At 37.7% G+C, this 18,904-nt stretch overlaps 1 long non-coding RNA gene across 1 annotated transcript; it reads left to right on the forward strand.

Annotated features, from left to right (window-relative positions):
* Positions 1-4,514: 4,514 nt before the first annotated feature.
* On the forward strand, positions 4,515-18,548 carry LOC133555921 (uncharacterized). The gene is made up of 4 exons (XR_009807420.1): positions 4,515-4,599; positions 12,729-12,801; positions 12,886-13,004; positions 18,434-18,548. It is a non-coding gene; the product is annotated as an uncharacterized LOC133555921 (long non-coding RNA).
* Positions 18,549-18,904: the final 356 nt, after the last annotated feature.

Here is an 18,904-nt window from a genome sequence, read left to right on the forward strand (position 1 = left end):
GGAAAGACGAAATTAAATGAATGTTTATAACTGAATAAAAATTATTTTTCTTTTTTATTATTATTTTTTTTTTTTAATGGATCAAGTAGCATTCATGACAACCTTTTTTCACAACACAATAAAGAATGTGAGATACAACAGAATAATGCATACATTTTTAATATGTTTTCCAAACGGATACAAAAAAGTGGGACACCCAAAATGTACTGATCGGGTCCCTGGGACCCCATTTCGAAAGTTCCTATCGCCGTCACTGATGGAGTATTATTGTGTGCAAAACAGCAGCAGGTGGCTGTGGCCTGCGGGCCAGTTTTTATACAAATCAAATATCACCCCGGGGGACATAGATCATTCATGCGGCCCGCGGGCCTTGACTTTGACACCCCTGGTTGTAGACCAATCAGCAGTCTTATCTTCAAACAGCAACTACAGAATTTAATAAAACATCTGTTTTGGTCCGTTTTTTTTGTGCTGATTTGTATTTTGTTATATAAAAAATAAGTTGTTTTTCAATGTAGTTTTTTATTTAATAATTAAATTTAGATATCTTTTTGTTTTTCAATTCAATTCATGAAACGAACATCTAATGACCAAAACGTACACTGACATTCTGAGAAAAAAATCATACATTGTCTCGGTGTTAGTACGATTAAACACATGTTGGTGACTCCGTCTCTGTGCTTTATTTTATTTTAGTATTATTTTTTTAATAGACAACGGCTACCAAATAAGCCTTCAGCTCTGTGAACTTTCAATTCTGGAACGCAAATCGAAAAACAAAATTAGAGACGTTTTTCGATTGTCATTATATATGGCAGATTTTAAAACAAACAAAAAAGGGTTGATTTTCATTAAAAAATTGCCATAAAATTGGATTGTGTGGTGTTTTCCTTTTAGGGGTTTTTATGTTCATCCAAAATGCAAAAATGTGTTGTTACCTGTGTGATGACAAATTGAACCGGAAGCAGTATTTTAATTTTTATTTAGCTTGATGCTAACATCTTTGTTCAGCAGGAGTCCTATGTTTTTTTTTTTTTTTTTTTTTAAAGTGTCATTAAATAGTTGTCCAAATGTAATTTCAGAAATGAAAATTGAAAAAAATGGCCCGAAATGTGTTTTTGAAAGTTGAATTTGAGAATTGGAAATAGAATGGATCGTGTAACTTCCGTTCATTCTAAAAAATAAAATTAGGGCTGTTTTTCAATTTTTATTTTGTATGGCAGATTTAAAAAAAACAAAAAAGGGTCGATTTTCATTCAAATATTGCCATAAAATTGGAATTTGTGCTGTTTTGCTTCTATGTATTAGAATTTTTCCCAAAAAACGCGCAAAAATTTCTGGTTATCTGTGTGGTGACAAATTGAACCGCAAGCAGTATTTTAGTCTTTCCTTTGCGTCCTATTAATTCCTATATATAAAAAAAGTGTCTTTAAATAGTTGTCCAACTTTTGTTTCAGAAATGAAAATCGAAAAAAAAAATGGTCCGAAACTAGTTTTTTTAGGACTCCTGCTGAAAAAAGATTTTACCGTTGTGCTAAAAACACGCTCAACGCGAAGGAAAGGCTAAAATACTGCTTCCGGTTCAATTTGATTGATTGATTGATATATTGATTGATACTTTTATTTTTAGATTGCACAGTTCAGTGCATATTCCGTACAATTGACCACTAAATGGTAACACCCGAATAAGTTTTTCAACTTGTTTAAGTAGGGGTCCACGTTAATCAATTCATGGTATAAATATATACTATCAGCATAATACAGTCATCACACAGGTTAATCATCATAGTATATACATTGAATTATTTACATTATTTACAATCCGGGGGGTGGGATGAGGAGCTTTGGTTGATATCAGTACTTCAGTCATCAACAATTGCATCAACAGAGAAATGGACATTGAAACAGTGTAGGTCTTACTTAGTAGGATATGTACAGCCAGCAGAGAACATAGTGAGTTCAGATAGCATAAGAGCAAGTAAATACAATGGAAGTACATTTGATTATTTACATTAGGTTATTTATAATCTGGAGAGATGGGATGTGAATGGAGGAGGGTATTAGTAAAGGGTTGAAGTTGCCTGGAGGTGTTGTTTTAGAGCGGTTTTGAAAGGAATATAGAGATGCACTTACTTTTACACCTGTTGGTGTAAAATTTGCCATCACACCGATAACCACGCATTTTTGCACATTTCTTTTTTATTTTTGTGTTTATCTGGAAAAATAAAAACAGCACACAATCCAATTTTATAGCAATATTTGAATTAAAAAGCAACCCTTTTTTGTTTATTTTAAAGGCATACTGAAATGAGATTTTCTTATTTGAACGGGGATAGCAGGTCCATTCTATGTGTCATACTTGATCATTTCGCGATATCGACATAATTTTGCTGAAAGGATTTAGTAGAGAACATCCACGATAAAGTTCGCAAACTGGAGAAAAGCCCTGCCTCTACCGGAAGTCGCAGACGATGACGTAACATGTTTGATGGCTCCTCACATATTCACATTGTTTTTAATGGGAGCCTCCAACAAAAAGTGCTATTCGGACCGAGAAAATGACAATTTCCCCACTAATTTGAGCGAGGATGAAAGATTTGTGTTTGAGGATATTGATAGCGACGGACTAGGAAAAAAAAAAAAAAAATTGATTGCAATCGTGTTGCATTGAGACGGATTCATATGTTTTTAGACACATTTACTAGGATAATTCTGGGAAATTATTTATCTTTCTATTGTGTTGCTAGTGTTTTAGTGAGTTTAACAGTACCTAATAGTCGGAAGTGTACGTCCACGGCCGGGTGTTGACGCGTAGTGTCTCGGGGAAGTCGACGGCAGCTGTACGGGAGGCGCAAGCTCAGCTGATATCCGGTAAGTGGCGACTTTTTAACCACAATTTTCTCACCGAAACCTGCTGGTTGACAAGTGGTCGGGATCCATGTCCGCTGTGATCCATAGGAAAGTTTCAACTCCGTGAATTTTAAACAAGGAATCACCTTGTGTTTGGGTGGCTAAAGGCTAAAGCTTCCCAACTCCATCTTGCTACTTTGACTTTTCCAATATTAATTGAACAAATTGCAAAAGATTCAGCAACACAGTTCACCAAAATACTGTGTAATCATGCCGTTAAAGCAGACAACATTTAGCTGTGCGTAGCGCTTATACTTCCTTTTTTTTAGTGTTTTTTTTTTTTTTTTTTTTTTAAAGGTTTATTCATACATTTCAACAATTACAAACAATAAGTCAAACAACAATATAAAACATTATAAAACATTATGAAAACAGTACAAAACAGCGCCAGGGGGTTGTAAGTTCAAAATAATAAAAATAGAATACAAATATATATATATATATATATATATATATATATATATATAATAAACAAAATGCAAAGCCGTAGGCTTATTCAGATTCATCAAACAACTTAAATTTGGAACACAGCATCATCGTTTTCACAGCTTTTTTCTTGTTAGAGGTAGAGAGCGTTTTAATGTAAAGTTCCAGATCTTTTTAAAGGCACAAAAGATAGGACGGGTATTAATAAACTTACATTTATGAATATAAAACTTAGCCAATAAAATAATGAGGTTGCAAAGGTAGAATTCCTTTTCAAATTTTTGTTCATACAGTGTAAAACCAAAAATCTCATCTTTAAAGTAAAGCACAAATTTGTCATAAATATTGTCCAGGATGAAGCGACGGATGCCCTGCCATAGTGATCGAGTGTTTTCATAAGTCCAAAACAAGTGGTTGACAGTCTCTGGGTGCATGTTACAAAAGGTGCAGGTAACATCAATGTCCTTCTTGTATCTAACCATCACAGTCTTTACAGGGTAATAGCGATGGATGATTTTAGATGATATCTCTTTGACTTTGTTGGTAAGTAAATACCTGTTAGGAGGGGACCACGTTTTGATCCAACAGATGTCATTTACAACATTATTCCATAAGGAAATTACATAGGAGACAGACACACAATCATTTTGGAATAAGCTGCGGATTTTTCTGTTATTTTTTTGATCAAAGCAAAGTTTCCCCACAGGAGTGTCAAGTGGATCATTCACAATTTTTCGCTCATACTTCCTAAAAACCCGTGACGTCTTGCGTTCACGTCATCATTACACGACGTTTTCAAGACGAAACTCCCGGGATATTTTAAATTGCAATTTAGTAAACTAAAAAGGCCGTATTGGCATGTGTTGCAATGTTAATATTTCATCATTGATATATAAACTATCAGACTGCGTGGTGGGTAGTAGTGGGTTTCAGTAGGCCTTTAAAATCTGCCGTATATATAATAAAAAAACGAAAAACGGCCATCATTTTGTTTTTTGATTTGCATTTAAGAAATGGAAATAGAATAATTGGAAGGTACACGTACCTTGGTGACTCAGTCTCTGTGCTTTTTTTTTAAATAGAGAACGGCTGCCTAATAAGCCTTCATAGAGCCAAAATAAACTTTTAGCATAAAGTAGCACTGCAGTTCAATAAATGTCAACCTGAGTATTGGAGTTCGTTTTTCCAGAGTGCCAGTGAACGCACCACACTGCCAGCCTAACAATCATGGCGTCCTTGCGGTTCATCGCCCTCAAGTGAAAGGTACAAGTCATGTCTAATGTTCATAATCCATTTCATTCGACATTTCTGTGCATGTTGGGTTTCCAGAACGTCACAATTAGATGTGCCTCGTTCACAATGGGAAAACAGGTTTCTGTTTTCTTAAATTCAGACCGAATTGATAACAACAGTGTAGTCTTCATTCTGGTATCATGGCTTCCCTCAATTTTCTCATACTGGTCAGACTATAAAGCCTTGTCCACACAGATTAGCGGAGGTGGGTAGACTAGCCAGAAATTGTACTCAAGTAAGAGTACTGTTACTTTAGAGCTTTATAACTCAAGTAAAAGTAAGGAGTAGTCACCCAAATATTTACTTGAGTAAAAGTAAAAAGTATGTTGTGAAAAAACTACTCAAGTACTGAGTAACTGATGAGTAACCTGTTTGTTTAATGATGACGGCAACAAATAATGCACAAAAACATAAAAATAGCAACGAGCAAATTCAGGGCCAGAAATATCTCTTAAGCAACTAAAACAATAATATATATTAAATAATAGTACATTAAAATAAAATAAAAAATAAGGCACATTGAGCCACAATAACTTAACAGCACCATAGGCTCAATGGGCATTGATTGATTGATTGATTGATTGATTGAAACTTGTATTAGTAGATTGCACAGTACAGTACATATTCCGTACAATTGACCACTAAATGGTAACACCCCAATAAGTTTTTCAACGTTAATCAATTACTTAATAAATGACCAAGTCGAGGTGATCTACCTTATATACACATATACATACATTCACATATCATATACACACACACACACAGCGCCCCCCGCGACCCCAAAAGGGAATAAGCGGTAGAAAATGGAAATGGATGTTTAGAATTAAGTTAATGAATCCAGATGGATCTCTATTACAATCCCCACAGAGCAGAGGTGGGTAGTAACGCGCTACATTTACTCCGTTACATTTACTTGAGTAACTTTTGGGATAAATTGTACTTTTACGAGTAGTTTTTATGCAACATACTTTTACTTTTACTTGAGTATATTTATAGAGAAGAAACGCTACTTTTACTCCGTTCCATTTATCTACATTCAGCTCGCTACTCGGTACTTTTTTTTATCGATCTATTAATGTTTGTTTTGGTTAATGACAGCTTCAAAGTAGAATCTACGCATGCCTGCGTTTCACCAATCACATGCAGTCACTGGTGACGTTGGACCAATCAAACAGAGCCAGGCGGTCACATGACCCGATTTATACAAGTTGAAAAACGTATTGGGGTGTTACCATTTAGTGGTCAATTGTACGGAATATGTACTGTACTGCGCAATCTAATAATAAAAGTTTCAATCAATCAATAAAAAGTGTAAAGGAAAAAAGGCACTTTTATTTCAACCGTACTTCCCGTCAAAAGCCTAAAGACTGATCGCACAGTTCCTGTCTTCACAATAAAACTGCCGCTCCATCGCGCCTTCGCTAACAAAATAAGAGTCTCCGAAAGCCAGCGCAAACAAGCTAGCAAACTACGGAGTTTGCCGCCAATGTATTTCTTGTAAAGTGTATAAAAACGAATATGGAAGCTGGACAAATAAGATGCCAAAAACCAACGACTTTCATGTGGTATTAGACAGAAAAGAGGAACTTTTTTCTCCTCCATTTGAAAACGTGGACGTCTGAGTCCAATCATTGCAAGTCATCAGAATCAAGTAATACACCAACTTATATTCTTGTCTTCATGAAAGATAGGAATCTATAAGTTAAACATGCTTGTATATTCATTAAAACACCTTCAACATGTGAACAAAAACGGCAAAATAAATAAATATAAATTATATACTGTATATATAAATGGATATATATATATATATATATATATATATATATATAATATATATATATATATATATAATTTGTGTGTGTATAAATTATATGTGTGTGTATGTATATGTATATATGAGGTAGATCACCTCGACTTGGTCTTTTACTAAGTAATTGATGAACGTTGAAAAACTTATTGGGGTGTTACCATTTAGTGGTCAATTGTACGGAATATGTACTGTACTGTGCAATCTACTAATACAAGTTTTAATCAATCAATCAAATCAATGAATGCCTACTGAGGCTATGGTGCTGTTAAGTTATTGTGGCTCAATGTGCCATTTTTTGATTTTATTTTAATGTACTATTATTTAATATATATTATTGTTTTAGTTGCTTAAGAGATATTCCTGGCTCTGAATTTGCTCATTGCTATTTTTATGTTTTTGTGCATTATTTGTTGCCGTAATCAGGTTACTCATCAGTTACCCAGTACTTGAGTAGTTTTTTCACAACATACTTTTTACTTTTACTCAAGTAAATATTTGGGTGACTACTCCTTACTTTTACTTGAGTAATAAATCTCGAAAGTAACGGTACTCTTACTTGAGTACAATTTCTGGCTACTCTACCCACCTCTGCCATAGAGGGCACTTTAAGTTGATGATTACTTCTATGTGTAGAAATCTTTATTTACAGTTGAATCAGTTGTTTATTTTTCAACAAGTTTTTAGTTATTTTTATATCTTTTTTTCCAAATAGTTCAAGAAAGACTACTACAAATGAGCAATATTTTGCCCTTTTATACAATTTAATAAATCAGAAACTGATGACATAGTCCTGCATTTTACTTCTTTATCTCTTATTTTCAACCAAAAATGCTTTGCTCATATTAGGGAGTACTTGAATTACAAAAATGTTCACAAGGGGTACATCACTGAAAAAAGGTTGAGAACCAGTGCCTTAGAAAGTAAACGTGTCTCTTTTTGTCCTGGCTGGTCAGTACAATCCGGCTTAAGTGACATTATGTTGAAAAACATTGCCACATTGTATGAAAAGTTAAGCATTGTGCGACCAAAAAAAAAAACGGTAAACTTTCCCGCAAATATGAAAATCTTGGTTGATAATTGATGAACTGACTGTCGTTTGTCGTGGATTTGATTATTAGGATTTGTCGGGTTTTTAGAGAGCACACCACTTGACTGACGCTGTTGCTCACTCATTGTGACGCATTGTTAAATTGCGCTGACATTTTATTTCCCAGATATACAGGTATTTTCAATATTGGCACATATTTAGATATTTGCTGAAGACAATGCTGTCACTCTCCAGCAGTAAAGTCCTTCACGCCTGTCAAGCATGGGACATTTAAGGTTAGGCACCTGTTGCAATTCCATTTTATTACGAAATCTGTAAGCGAAAATACATACAAGATCAATTATACAAACGGGTTTGACTGTCAAGCAATAATTCCCCATGTATATCTTGTGCGGCCGATGTTGACACAGGCGTTAAAAGAGGTGTTAAGTTGAAGTCTGTGTTGGGTCAGCTTGTTCGTTAAACAATGTGATGTGTTCTTGGGATGCCAGGCTACATTCTTTCCCCTTTACGTGTCTGAAGCTTGTCACCCATGTGACGTTTCATTAAAAGAAAACAAAAATGTTTTTTTATGCCTTTTTAAAAAAACATGTAAATCCACTTTTTACATTCTTTAATCATTAAACAATGTAAAAAGTGGATTTACAAACTTTTTCCACTGAGGGCCGCACACTGAAAAATGAAAGCAAGCGGGGGCCATTTATTTAAAAAAGACAATCCAATATATGTATAAAAAATATACATTCTGTGTCATTTTTAAGTATTATTATAACTATTATTATTCAAGTTTTAAATCTCTAGATCGACATTAGGTCCATCTGTCAATATGATGTTTTTAAAGATTTAATTTGTATGCTCTTTTTGTCAAAGAAAACCATGTTTTTTTATGGAAAAAACACAAAATATGCAATATTTTCACCCAATAACATTTTTAAGTAGAATGTTTGAGATTATATAATAATTGGAGCCGTAAAAAGGTCAACAACTCATAACACCATTGATTTTAATTCACGATTATTTTTTGTGCAATGACACTTAAAAACAAAACACACTGATCCAAAGGGGTCCTACTCATTCAATCAATCAATCAATCAATCAATGTTTATTTATATAGCCCCAAATACAAATGTCTCAAAGGACTGCACGAATCATTACGACTACAACATCCTCGGAAGAACCCACAAAATGGCAAGGAAAACTCACACCCAGTGGGCAGGGAGAATTCACATCCAGTGGGACGCCAGTGACAATGCTGACTATGAGAAACCTTGGAGAGGACCTCAGAGGACCCCCCCCCCCTTCTAGGGGACCGAAAGCAATGGATGTCGAGCGGGTCTAACATGATACTGTGAAAGTTCAATCCATAGTGGCTCCAACACAGCTGCGAGAGTTCAGTTCAAGCGGATCCAAGACAGCAGCGAGAGTCCCGTCCACAGGAAACCATCTCAAGCGGAGGCGGATCAGCAGCGTAGAGATGTCCCCAACCGATACACAGGCGAGCGGTCCATCCTGGGTCCCGACGAGCGGTCCATCCTGGGTCTCGACTCTGGACAGCCAGTACTTCATCCATGGTCATCGGACCGGACCCCCTCCACAAGGGAGGGGGGGACATAGGAGAAAGAAAAGAAGTGGCAGATCAACTGGTCTAAAAAGGAGGTCTATTTAAAGGCTAGAGAATACAGATGAGTTTTAAGGTGAGACTTAAATGCTTCTACTGAGGTAGCATCTCGAACTGTTACCGGGAGGGCATTCCAGAGTACTGGAGCCCAAACGGAAAACGCTCTATAGCCCGCAGACTTTTTTTGGGCTCTAGGAATCACTAATAAGCCGGAGTCTTTTGAACGCAGATTTCTTGCCGGGACATATGGTACAATACAATCGGTAAGATAGGCTGGAGCTAGACCGTGTAGTATTTTATACGTAAGTAGTAAAACCTTAAAGTCACATCTTAAGTGCACAGGAAGCCAGTGCAGGTGAGCCAGTACAGGCGTAATATGATCAAACTTTCTTGTTCTTGTCAAAAGTCTAGCAGCCGCATTTTGTACCAACTGTAATCTTTTAATGCTAGACATGGGGAGACCCGAAAATAATATGTTACAGTAATCGAGACGAGACGTAACAAACGCGTGGATAATGATCTCGGCGTCTTTAGTGGACAAAATGGAGCGAATTTTAGCGACATTACGGAGATGAAAGAAGGCCGTTTTAGTAACGCTTTTAATGTGTGACTCAAAGGAGAGAGTTGGGTCGAAGATAATACCCAGATTTTTTACCGAGTCACCTTGTTTTATTATTTGGTTGTCAAATGTTAAAGTTGTATTATTAGATAGAGGTCGGTGTCTAGCAGGACCGATAATCAGCATTTCCGTTTTTTTTGGCGTTAAGCTGCAAAAAGTTAGCGGACATCCATTGTTTAATTTCATTAAGACACGCTTCCAACTGAATACAGTCCGGCGTGTTGGTCAGCTTTAGGGGCACGTAGAGTTGGGTGTCATCAGCATAACAGTGAAAGCTAATACCGTATTTGCGTATGACGTCACCCAGCGGCAGCATGTAGATGCTGAAGAGTACAGGGCCAAGGACCGAACCCTGGGGAACTCCACACGTTACCTTAACATAGTCCGAGGTCATACTGTTATGGGAGACGCACTGCATCCTATCAGTAAGATAAGAGTTAAACCAAGACAGGGCTGAGTCTGACATACCAATTCGTGTTTTGATATGCTCTAATAAAATATTATGATCGATGGTATCGAAAGCAGCGCTAAGATCGAGGAGCAGCAACATAGATGACGCATCAGAGTCCATCGTTAGCAATAGATCATTAGTCAATTTTGCGAGTGGTGTCTCCGTAGAGTGATTTGCCCTGAAACCGGATTGAAAGGTTTCACATAGATTGTTAAACGCTAAGTGTTCATTTAGCTGCTCTGCAACAAATTTTTTGAGGATTTTCGGAATAAAGGGAAGGTGAGACACCGGTCGGTAGTTTACCATGAGGTCAGGATCGAGGTTAGGTCTTTTAAGGAGAGGATGAATAACCGCTTTTTTGAATGCTAGGGGAACAGTGCCCGAGGAAAGTGATAAGTTTATAATATTTAGCAATGATGGACCTAATAATACAAAAAGCTCCTTAATAAGTTTCCCAGGAAGTGGGTCAAGTAAACATGTTCTTTGTTTTATTCCATTTACACGTTGTAACAATTCTTCTAATGTTATTTCATCAAAACGAGAGAAACTATTTTGAATATTTGCAGTATCCGCCGTATATACAGTCGTATCTGTGTTACTATAACCCAGTTGTAGCTGGGACGCATTGTCTTTAATCTCCTTTCTAAGAAGTTCAATTTTCTTATTAAAGAACTTCATAAAGTCATCTGCCGAATGGGTGGAGATACTGGAAGGAGTCCCTCGTTGGGTTAGCGATGCTACTGTACTAAACAAAAATTTTGGATCGTTTTTATTAATGCGGATGAGATTTGAGTAATAATTAGTTTTAGCTAAGGTAAGCATGCGTTTATAAGTTATTAAACTATCACTGCATGCTTGATGGTGCACCTCAAGTTTAGTCGTGCGCCATTTGCGTTCCAGCTTTCTACATAATAATTTCTGAGCTCTAGTTTCTTCAGTAAACCATGGCGTACGCCTTTTTGGAGCCTTTTTTAACTTCAGCGGTGCTATACTATCAATGGTTTCGCGCAGGGCGTTGTTAAAGTTGTTAGTGAGGTTATCAATAGAGCCCACATACTTTGGGAACGGTGCCATTACCGAGGGCAGTAGGTCAGCAAGAGTCGTCGTTGTGGCAGCATTAATGTTGCGGCTGCTATAGCAGTTATTATTATTATTAGCTTGCCGAACATGAGTCTGAACTTCGAATTTTATAAGGTAATGATCGGACATTACTTTAGTATACGGGAGTATCATAACTTTGGAAACGGTGATAACTCTGACATTAAAGTGATAAAAATAAATTTTTTTTTTTTTTACTGTTTACTTTTAACACAATCGTCTCAAGATCAACTTCAGATCTATTCGTCAATTATAAGTTTTTTGTAGTTAATGTTTTTTGTTTGTTCGTTTTAGGCCCTTCTTTGAAAAAAAAAAAACAGCTCAGTTTTTTATATTGCAAACACAAAATACCATATTTCCTTGAATTGCCGCCGGGGCGCTAATTAATTTAAAACCTCTTCTCACTCCTGCGCTTACCAAGGGCATGCGGTAAAAGTAAGCATGCGCTTATCATCTTAAAACGTCTTCTCACTCCGGCACTTACCAAAGGTATGCAGTAAAAAATTGAGTGTGATGTAAGTTTGGACCTTAAATCCTACTGAATAGCTCTTAACCTTCTTCCCTTTATGCGATTTCAAATTACCCGTATTGAAATCAGCCTCCTCCATTTTGAAAATGATGACAGGGGAAGTGTCACTCGTGACGTCACGAGTTTGACCAGGCGGTAATACTAAGCATGCACTAATTATTTTGGAAAGCGAGTTTGACCCGGCAGTAATTCAAGGCAGGCACATACTATATGCCCTGCGGCAATTCAAGGAAATACGGTATGCAACATTTACCCGCCCAAAAATTTCTCAAAGTGGAATATTTAATGTGACGTAATTGGAGCCTTGAATTGGTCAATAATTCATAATTGATTTTTATTCACTATTTTTTTCTAAAGAAAGAAACAGCCTGCATGACAGCTTTGTGTTATTAGAGTAAACATGTTCTTGTTACATTTCACCTGTTTGCTCTTTTATACCACTTTTTATGTTTTTAATTTTTTTCCATAGTATTTTCAAAATGTGCCGTGGGGCTCTTAAAAAATGGCCACCGCAAATGGCCCCCGAGCCGCACTTGGGACACCCCTGCTTTAATGGGTACACATTGGAATTGCATGTTAAAAGACCTATTTTCATATCAAAAAATAAACTGAAATTCCCTAAGAAATAATTGTGCTTTTGCTCTTTACATTAGTGCTCCTTCTGTTTTTTGGGGGGAGGAGGGTGTCCAATAACTTTAGAGAAGATAATGTATTTAAAAAAAAAAGACAATTTAAACGTAAAAAATTGGTTTAAAATGCATTCCTAATGTATATTTATTTTCAATTTTATTTTTATTAGATTTTTTTTTGTGAAGGGTACCAGCAATAGCAAAGAGGGTGGAAAAGTATAATGAGAACCTATTGCAACGTGTCTGTCCTGGCTGCTCAGTACAGTGTGGCTAATATATTGACATCGTTAGTAGGTCATGGCGATGTAGCCATCATCCATCCATCCATATATTTTCATATTCATCATTATCATCAAAATCAAGGGTGAGTACGCAATTCTGTTTTGTCTGTTAAGCTTGAACGTATCGTATTTGGTGAACTTACTGTATTTATACTCTTGCATGACAGGTCTTCTTCTCTCTACTCTGGCTCCTCATACATCATCAATGGAAAGTATGTCTGTGACAGTCTCTTGCCGTCGTCGTGCGGGTTCCACTGACCACCAAGGAAGGACATTGCTTTTGCAGGTTTGACTCTCGTTTATTTTGCAATAAAAAAAAGTATTTTGCGCTGTCGCCGCTCCCGCTGCTCGCTCCTCCGTGTCGCTCTTTAGTCGGCCGCGTCTTTGTCGTCGCCGTCTTCTTCTCTCTCGCTTCCGCTCTTCATCCGTTTTTGCAGGCTCTCCAACTCCTTCCGCCCCGTTCTCTCCTCCTTCTCCCCTTTTATACATAGTTAGGAGATACGTTAATTTTGTCCCGGTGTGCGATCCACGCACCTGATCTCGCTTGCGGCGTCGCCCCCTGCACGCCTCGCCGCTCGATCGTATTCTCCGCCTCCTTGCCGCCATCTTGGGCCGGGCTCCTGCGTGCCCTGCCGCTCCGTCGGACCGTCGGCTCCGCCTCTCCACAATGTCATTTTACATTACTGTTGATTTTTTTTTTTTTTATCCTAACTGTTAAAAAAACATGTATGCACAGGAAGTAGTAGTTGTAACATTCAGCCAGGATGGCCACAGTTTACCCCGGGAACAGATTATATTTGTATATATAAGTACGCGCAAACTTTTACGGAACATTTTAGCTATGTTTCTTAATTGTTACTTAGTATTTAATTATAATTTGTTCATGAGCGCAGGAGAACCTGAAGCAGCAAATACACATACTGAAAAAAAGAGATAAAGAAGTAAAATACAGCACTATGTCATCAGTTTCTGATTTATTAAAGTGTATAACAGTGCAAAATATTGCTCATTTGTAGTGGTCTTTCTTGAACTATATGGAAAAAAAGATATAAATATCACTAAAAACTTGTTGAAAAATAAACAAGTGATTCAATTATAAATAAAGATTTCTACACATAGAAGTAATCATCAACTTAAAGTGCACTCTTTGGGGATTGTAATAGAGATCCATCTGGATTCATGAACTTAATTCTAAACATTTCGTCACAAAAAATAAATCTTTAACATCAATATTTATGGAACATGTCCACAAAAAAATCTAGCTGTCAACACTGAATATTGCATTGTTGCATTTCTTTTCACAGTTTATGAACTTACATTCATATTTTGTTGAAGTATTATTCAATAAATCTATTTATAAAGGATTTTTTAATTGTTGCTATTTTTAGAATATTTAAAAAAAAATCTCACGTACCCCTTGGCATACCTTCAGGTACCCCCAGGGTTACGCATACCCCCATTTGAGAACCACTGGTATAGAGGACTGTTTTATCTCCATTTTGACTGACATACTAAAAGAGTCGCAGTAAACATTTTAAAAATGTAATCTGTTTTCAATGGAAACTCCGATGACTATCAAGAACTTGTTCAACCTGCTGCTATCAGGGAACTTGAAAAGAGATTTCCGTCACACAAGAGCAGTGCAACCCAAGTTAAAAACAGTTAAGGATATTGAATTTGTCTCATTATCCTTTTTCACTGTACCACTGCTGTGCGTATTTATATATTTATTGTTTGTCTTTTTCTTTAACTGACCCTAACCTTGTCATTCTCATGCTTGATGCCAATTCTATTCTAATCTAATCTAATCTAATCTTTACAACGATATTGAAATGTTAACAGTTTAAACAAGTTGGCCATCATGTGCATTTGGTTTTATTGTCGGTTCTTGCGATTTGTTAACAAAAAGCTCCCTTGTTTTGGAAATATTCACCATCTTTTTTTTTTAACTGACCCCAATAGTGTCTTGCTCTCATGCTCGATGAAGTGTAACAATATTTGTATGACTTGTTTGACTTTAACGTTTAGGATAGTGGTTCTCAAATTTTTATCACCAAGTATCCCTTTAGAAAACACTTGGCTCTCCAGGCACCAGCATAATGAACAACACTAAAATACAGTTGCAAAGTAGGCCTAAGTATCCATCAAAAACAATTCAGCAGTTTTATTTAATAAGTATATTTGATATTTTTGGCCACTGTCACATTACACACAGTTTGAACAGTAACCCTGTGTTTTAATTTAGGAAACTAAAACACTGTACTTAAATGAAGTAATTTTGAAGTACGCGCTGGGTTTCCCACACATTCATTTATTTGTGGCGGCCTGCCACAAAAGAATTATGGCCGCCACAAATAAAATAAAACAAAACATATATATATATTTTTTTCGGTTTTTTTGGCTTTTGACTCGCTCGACCGCTCATAAAAGCAATGGGACTCTGTCTGTGAATGGAGCTTGTAGTTACATATTATATAAATATGTAAATATTATATAAATATGTATATAAATATGTACATAAAGTGTTGTAATTATATTCCAACTCCGCGTTCTTCTTGGTCATCGCCACCGCCGCTGTGGCATCCAAGGTAATCAAAAAGGTCAACCAACGAACGAGATTTCTCTACAGAATCTCCTCTCAGGTCAACAAAAGCACCATGAAGATTCTAGCGGGAACTCTCATGCAACCCTTTTTCGTTTACGCTTGCACCTACAAAACCCTTAAATCTAGACTCCAAACATCCCAGAACAAGCTAGTCAGGTTACTTCTAGACCTCCACCCCAGATCACACTTCATTCCTACCCACTTCTCCAAAGTGGGCTGGCTCAGGGTGGAGTACAGAATAAAACAACTTGCACTGAGCCTAGTCTATAAAATTCGCTACACCTCCCTGATATCAAAGTACTTGTCAAACTACTTCATAACGTAAATGACTGCCAAAACCACAACACCAGGGGGAACTTCACAAACCACGTTAAACCCAGATTTTGGTCTAACAAAGGTCCTAACTCATTCTCCTGCTATGCCACATCAATATGGAATTGCACTCCCAACAGGTGTAAAAGACAGTGCATCTCTATCCTCCTTCAAAACCGAACTAAAAGAACACCTCCAGGCAACTTCAACCTCAGACTAACACCCTTCACATCCCACCTCCCCGGATTGTAAATAATCAAATATAAATAATCAAATGTATATACTTGTTCTTATGCTTTCTGATCTCACTATGTTCACTGCTCGCTGTACATATCCTACTAAGTCAGACCCACACTGTTTCAATGTCCATTTCTGAGATGATTCAATTGTTGATGACTGAAGTACTGATATCAACCAAACCTAATCCCCAACACCCGGATTGTAAATAATGTAAATAATTCAATGTATATACTATGATGATTAACTTGTGTGATGACTGTATTATGCTGATAGTATATATTTGTACCATGAATTGATTAACGTGGACCCCGACTTAAACAAGTTGAAAAACTTATTTGGGTGGTCAATTGTACGGAATATGTACTGTACTGTGCAATCTACAAATACAAGTATCAATCCAATCCAATTCCAAAGCACCGTTGTCCCTTTACCTCCTTGCAACAGTGTTCCACTTCCATTGTTTGTGAGTTCAAACATGAAAAGGATGTTTTGTGGCTCTTTGAACCGTTTAAATGTTCCCTAGAGAGGACGCTGGGATGGAGCCGAGTGATGCAGCTGGGTTGTCCAACAAGGTCACTGCCGAAATCCCCAGAGCGCTCTGCTGTGTGGGCAGCTTGTGGCAGTGGGCTTTGCCTTTTTTTCTCTCTCTGGTTGAACCAGCTGTTCTCAGTCTTCTTTCACCAATTACCCACCTCAGAAGAAACATGGCTCTCCAAGTACCACCATTATAACCAACATTTAAAATACAGTAACGTAGTAGGCCTAAGTCAGGGGTAGGGTTGTATGGTATACCAGTACTGGTATAGTATCGCGGTACTAGTGAATCAAAAACGGTTCTATATTCTGTTTGAAAAGTACCGGTTCTCGGGCATGAAGGCGCGTCGTCACATCGTGACATTGCTGGTTTTGAGAGCAGTGGAGCATCTTCGGCAGCGCACAATCACGGGGTACTTACCAGCAGACACGGTTTGTAGACAGAAAAAAGAGAATGGACGCTGTGACGGACTCAAGCCGTCGCGTGGGTTCCCAGGATCACCAAGGAAGGACATGGCTTTGAGCAGTTTGAGTTTTGTTTTATTCTTTCAATAAAACATTTCGGCTTTCGTTTTCACTTTGCCGTGTCGTTGTCTGCCTCTCGCTCTTTTCCTCTCGCGCTCAGCATCCGCTTCCTTCCCCTCACTTCCCCCACCTTCTCTCCGCTCCAGCCCTTTTACACACGGCGAGGAAATTAGATGATTGTCCCCGGGTGTGCGATCTACGCACCTGATCTTGATTGTGGCTTCGCTCCCGGTGCGCTCCGCCTCGCCGCCTGCTCGCCATCCCTGCCTCCTCGTCACCATCTTTAGCCAGGCTCCGACGTGCCCTGCCTCTCTGTCGGACTGCCGGCTCCGCCTCTCCACAGACACATTTTGGCATAATGAGGTGCTTTAAGACATAGCTAGGTAGCGGCGGACGTCCCTTCGCAGTCGGCAGTGTTTTATCTACTTCTAAATCTCTAATCCATGGCGAAAAATAAAGTACGATTCTTAACAGTATCATCCCTGCAGGACGAAGAATAGCTAAACATATCCTCCTACACACCGTAGGAGGATACGATAACTAACCGCTAACAGCAATCCAGCACCCTGAATGTAAACAAATGCCATGGGTGGATCTACACCTGACATCCACTGTAATGATACCAAGTACAATAGTGTATCTAGTGGATACTACTAGGATTACATCAATATTTTTTATTGTCACTATATCTTTTTTCCTTTTTTTAAAAAAAATCATATGTTAATCATATATTATCGGACTTCTCTAATGGTAACCATGATCATTTTGGTCAAATAACTTTATTTGGCCATTTTATTTATTGTTTTGGTTGTGTATATATGAGGGTCCCCCACCCAACACGAACAGAACCTATTTTGTTGCTTTTATTCAAGTGCAAAATTTTGCAGACAGAAAATATTTTATTTTTATTATTGTTTTTTTTTATTTCAATTGAATATCTTAAAGGCCTACTGAAACCCACTACTACCGGCCACGCAGTCTGATAGTTTATATATCAATGATGAAATATTAACATTGCAACACATGCCAATACGGCCGCTTTAGTTTACTAAATTGCAATTTTAAATTTCCCGCGAAGTGTCGTGTTGAAAACGTTGCGGAATGATGACGCTTATGTTGACGCGTGCTTGTGACGTTATTGGTTGTAGCGGACATTTTATCCCAGCCCCACTCACGGCTAAAAGTCGTCCGATTTAATCGCATGATTACACAGTATTCTGGACATCTGTGTTGCTGAATCTTTTGCAATTTGTTCAATTAATAATGGATACTACAAAGAAGAATGCATTTGGTGGAAAGTGGTGGATTTCGGCCGGCTGTAGCAACACAAACACAGCCGGCGTTTCTTTGTTTGTTGTGAAGCTTTAATATGGAACAGAGCGGTCAAGCGAACATGTTTCTCTACCACATGTCAACCGGCAGGTTTCGGTGAGAAAATTGTGGAAATAAGTTGGCTCTTACCGTAAAAATGACCGGAGCTTGTGTCGTTCTTCCTGCAGCTGTCAAAAAGGCAGCTGCGACTTTCTTGGCTCCTCCATGGCTTCTCTCAGAGACACTAGCGGTCACCACACCCCTCCGACTTTCAGGTATGACTTTATAATCTCACTAAAACACTAGGAACACAATAATCAGATAAGGGATTTTCCAGAATTATCCTATTAAATGTGTCTAATAACATCTGAACCGCTCCCACTCCCCTCGTCTTTTTTTTTTTTTCTTCTAGTCCTTCACGCTCATCTACAAATATTTCATCCTCGCTCCAATTAATGGGGAAATTTTCGCTTTCTTGGTCAGAATTGCTCGCGCTGCTGGTGGCTATGATTGTAAACAATGTGAGGATGTGAGGAGCCCTCACACCGGTGATGTCACGCGCACATCGGCTTCTACTTCCGGTACAGGCAAGGCTTTTTTATTAGCGACCAAAAGTTGCGAACTTTATCGTGGATGTTCTCTACTAAATCCTTTCAGCA

The sequence above is a fragment of the Nerophis ophidion genome, linkage group LG07 (assembly GCF_033978795.1).
Source record: "Nerophis ophidion isolate RoL-2023_Sa linkage group LG07, RoL_Noph_v1.0, whole genome shotgun sequence".
Classification (NCBI taxonomy): Eukaryota; Metazoa; Chordata; class Actinopteri; order Syngnathiformes; family Syngnathidae; genus Nerophis; species Nerophis ophidion.